The sequence below is a fragment of the Octopus bimaculoides genome, chromosome 3 (genome assembly GCF_001194135.2).
Source record: "Octopus bimaculoides isolate UCB-OBI-ISO-001 chromosome 3, ASM119413v2, whole genome shotgun sequence".
NCBI lineage: Eukaryota > Metazoa > Mollusca > Cephalopoda > Octopoda > Octopodidae > Octopus > Octopus bimaculoides.
The window spans coordinates 134,962,483-134,966,926 of NC_068983.1; positions in this window are offsets into that span (position 1 = coordinate 134,962,483).

A 4,444-nucleotide genomic window follows, 5' to 3' on the forward strand; every position below is an offset into this window, starting at 1 on the left:
AGAGAGAGAGAGAGAGAGATAGAGAGAGAGAGAGAAATTCATTCACCATGTCGTTCTAGCTGGAAGAAGCCTTTTCTTGATTCCGCCTAGCTTCTGTATAGTTTCCATCTAACAATTTCTGCTCCAAGAAGTTGGTCGAGCACTGACAATAGTAGAAGACATTTCACTAAGGTGTTACCAAAGGGTAAATATGTTCTGTTATAGCCCTGGGCTGGCTGCTGAGCGGATTTGTTGGTTAGAAACAGAAGGAAGCCCGTTGTATATTTGCATGTGTATCTGTGTATACTCTTCTCCTTGACATCATGTGATGGTTGTAAACAAGCATCACCGATACAAGTGATGATGTTGGTTTCCAAACTTTCGTGAAAAACATCTCTAGGTATGGAGAAATGTGACCTTACTTGGAAATAGGTAAGTGTTTGCGACAGGATATGCATCCAGTCATAGAAAATCTTCCTCAACGAATTCCGTCTGACCCATACAACCATGGAAAAGTGGATGTTAAATAATGATGATGATGATGATGATGATATAGCTGTGTGTGTGGTGCACGTTGTTGGTTAGTTTCATATCAGCTTTTATCAAAGGCGTTCCACTCATGAACATTTCGATTTTTTTGATGGCCAGTGTGTTCATTTTGTAAGACGGCAGGGAGAAATTTGAGGAAAATTTGGTTGCTATTTTTTGCAGGTTGAACGACAGCACAAAGGCTTTCTTGAGTAATGTGTGTGTGTGTGTGTGTGTGGTGTGTGTGTGTGTGTGTAAATATCTAAAAAAAATATCCCTTTAAAGAAAAAATTGCGCGTAAGGAAGACAACAAATAGATCCTCTATATGATGTTTGAGATTGATACTTTATCTCTTAAATCCATGAGCAACGAAATTGGATATTCAGCAAACCATACTCTCAGCCCCTACTCCCAATGTCTGGGTTTGAATCTATATCAGATATAGTTATTACCGTAGTCCATTATGCTTAGTTGCCCAGCAGTAGTGAATGCAAACACATACGTCTGCGCGCGTGTATACATACATGCATACATACATGCATACATACATGCATACATACATACATGCGTGCATGCATGCATAAAGCCTTTTTTTGTATGACATTATTGATAACTAATGTCTTACAAAAAACATGCTTTACGAATGTAAGGGAGATAACTCAGCAGCTATAAATTTTGTTTCATCCTCGCTTCGGCGCAAATATTTCTCAAATCTGATTAACCAACTGCCGTTAAAATCTTGCATTTTTTTCTATTTTTCTATACGTGTTGATTATTCAACTGTAACAATGACATTTGTGGTTCAAGTTATCAAAGAAAATACGAATCAATTTTGTTTCATTTCCTTTTGTACGTGATTTTCAAGAATCCTTCATCTTTTATATTTTACTTGCTTCAGTCATTGGATTGTAGCCATTCTGGGGCACCGACACGAAGAATTTAGTTGAACATGTCACCTCAGTATCATTTTTTTAAGTGTGTTATTTATTCTATATGTCTCTTTTTCCGAACCACTAAGCTACGGGCGTAAATAAACCAACACTAGTTGTCCAGCAGTAGTGAAGCAGTAGTGAACGCAAACACAGATACGCCTGTGCGCGTGCATGCATACATACATACATACATACATACATACATACATACATACATACATACATGCATGCGTGTGTGTGTGTGTGTGTGTGTGTGTGTATGTATGATGCATGTTATTTAGTTCCATAATCAAAAGCATTCCAGTCTTGACTATTTCACTTTTTTGATGGCCAATGTGTTCATTTTGTAAGATGGCAGCGCGTAATCTAAGGAAAATGTGTACGATGGACTTCCATATAGTTTCCGTCCACCAAATTCACTCACGAGGCTTTTTTAAATTTTTTTTTTTTAGAAATCTAGACATATAACAAGTGTTTTTTAAAGACTTTAAAAAAAAAATTAGGTTTTCTAGGGTTTTTGTTTTCTTTTTTTTTTTTTTTTGTCGTTTTGTCGCTGATCTTGCTTATCATGACAGACACGTTCAGTCTAAATAGGATTTAATATGATCCAGAGAGTTTGGCTAAAATAAATTTCACTGCACTTTGCGAGAGAATGAGTGCACATCCTTTCGGGAACAAGCAATGCTCCCGAAATACAATATTGATAATGAAATATAAAAAAAAAAAAAAATTTTATTAAAAAAACGAAATATGGCAAGGAACTACCAACCAATAACCTACCTTCCATTGATGTTATTGAAAGGTGTTATTGCAAAGGATATGTATAAATATCTTGAAGGGAGAGGCCTATTGCCAGAAGAAAAAAAAAGATGGGTGTAGAAAAGACACACTCATGGTTCCAAGAATGCTTCAATATATTTGGGATAGCTAAGAATGTTGTTCAGCTCTCACAGAACAATATATCGAAATGGAAAACTAAATTAACATCAAGTCGAGATAAGTTAGACGTGGTCAGCATATAAAGTGTATATTAGAAGGTGGTACATTCTTGCCGCTGCTATGTACAGTTTGTCTTATTCCTCTTAGGTTAACCTTGAGAGTGACAAAAGTCATTCTGCGAATTTAGCAGTGGTGAGAAAATAAATTATCTCCTGTTTATGAATGACCTGAAGTTATTTGCCAGAAAGCCTTAGGTTCATTGGTCCAGACAGAATTGTGAGTCACGAGACTGGTATGAAGTTTGGAATAGATAAGTGTGCCGTGCTAGTAAAAAGGAGAGGGGGAAATATCCAAGTCAGAAGGAACTGGATTCCAAATGGGGCGTTAATCAAAGTAATGTATGACGGTGACAATTACAAGTTTTATAAATTCCTACTTCATTATATAAAGAGAAGGGGTGTCAAATTGTGTCCAAAAGGACACCATTCTTGTGTAATTATATTTGCACTCGTTTTTTCTCTCTCTGTCTCTGTCGCTCTCTCTCTCTCTCTCTCTCTCTCTATATATATATATATATATATATATATATATATATATATATATCTTGGAACTTTGGAACTTTAGAGTCAGTAACACAGATCAGATTCAGAGATGAGATGACCGTAAGAATGGTTCTTACCACGACTAACTTCATTAGAGAACATTATCCTTCCTTTCGTTCTAATACGACAGCCGCCCAGAGTGGGTGCAAGAAGCAGTGCTAGCACAGGTACAACAACAATTATAACAAAGGTAACGACAACGTCAGCAATAGGAAAGGCGACATTTTCAACAACGACGATGACGACGACGGCAAAGTGGTATAAGCAACTCTACGCACAAACAGTCTTTTGCTAGTATTGTGGTGAATTTAATGAAATATTTCTCTCTCCCTAGCAATGAGGAGGCACGCCTGACACAGCGACACAACTTGTAAAAGTAAACAGAAAGATATTCCAAGTTACAATCCCAACCGAGGTTTTAGCAGCAACTACCCTGGAAACCGTACTGTATCGCGGTGTGACGCCTAGAAGCACCAGCACACACCGAGGTTGAAAGAGCCCCCACAGATATATGGGCAGATGCAGAACAGGTGACCAGAACGAGGCAGCTTGAGAGCATGAAGCGGTTTAGCGAGGAAATAGTGATATAGAAGTCTAGACCAGAGAGAGGTGTAATTAGAAACCAGGTAAGGATACTTAGATCGTGACCAACGAGTTCGCGACGAGGCTAGCCTTTGACCAGTTTCTTCAAGACAAATCACAAAAGTTACATTATCAGAGCTAGGATGCCTGCTCTGAGATATAAAAGAACAAAAGTTGTTCAATGGATTCAAGTAGTAGAGGCACAATGTAGAAACAAAGTCATTATCATGGTGCGTGTTACTCGATTCGAAGCAGATGTATACTACAACTTTTCAGCAGCACTTTACTCAACTGTTCGGGACAATTGACGTGTTATAGATGGATATGAACTTTACTGCGTCGGCTTTCCACAGATCTCGGATAGGGATGCAGAATTCTGCGAAAGGCCGATAACAATTGATGAAATTCGAGAAGCTTTGGCTGCATGGACGAGATGTTGCCGAGGTTGGATGCTCTGCCCTACGATCTTTACTTTCATAATTCAGACTTGTTCAGTAACCTCTTAGTAAATGTCTGCTTCACCTAGCAGCATATACACACGGAAATACCCACATAACCAACCTTGTCAAAAGCAATAAACATTCCTCTAGTAACCATCCATTAATCTTATATCGTCTGAAGAAATGAATCCATGGAAATAATCTACCCGATGTCACGGGTACTCCGGACTACACCGTAATCATCCCAGAAATACGGACTGTGGTATTAAGAGACATATGATTTGTGGAAACGCGCGTAACGATGCATTAAATGTATATAAATTCCATCCAAGGATTATTGTTATTATTACTAAATATATATACATCAGTATATATATATATACATATGTGTATATATATATATATATATATATATATATATATATATATATATATATATAT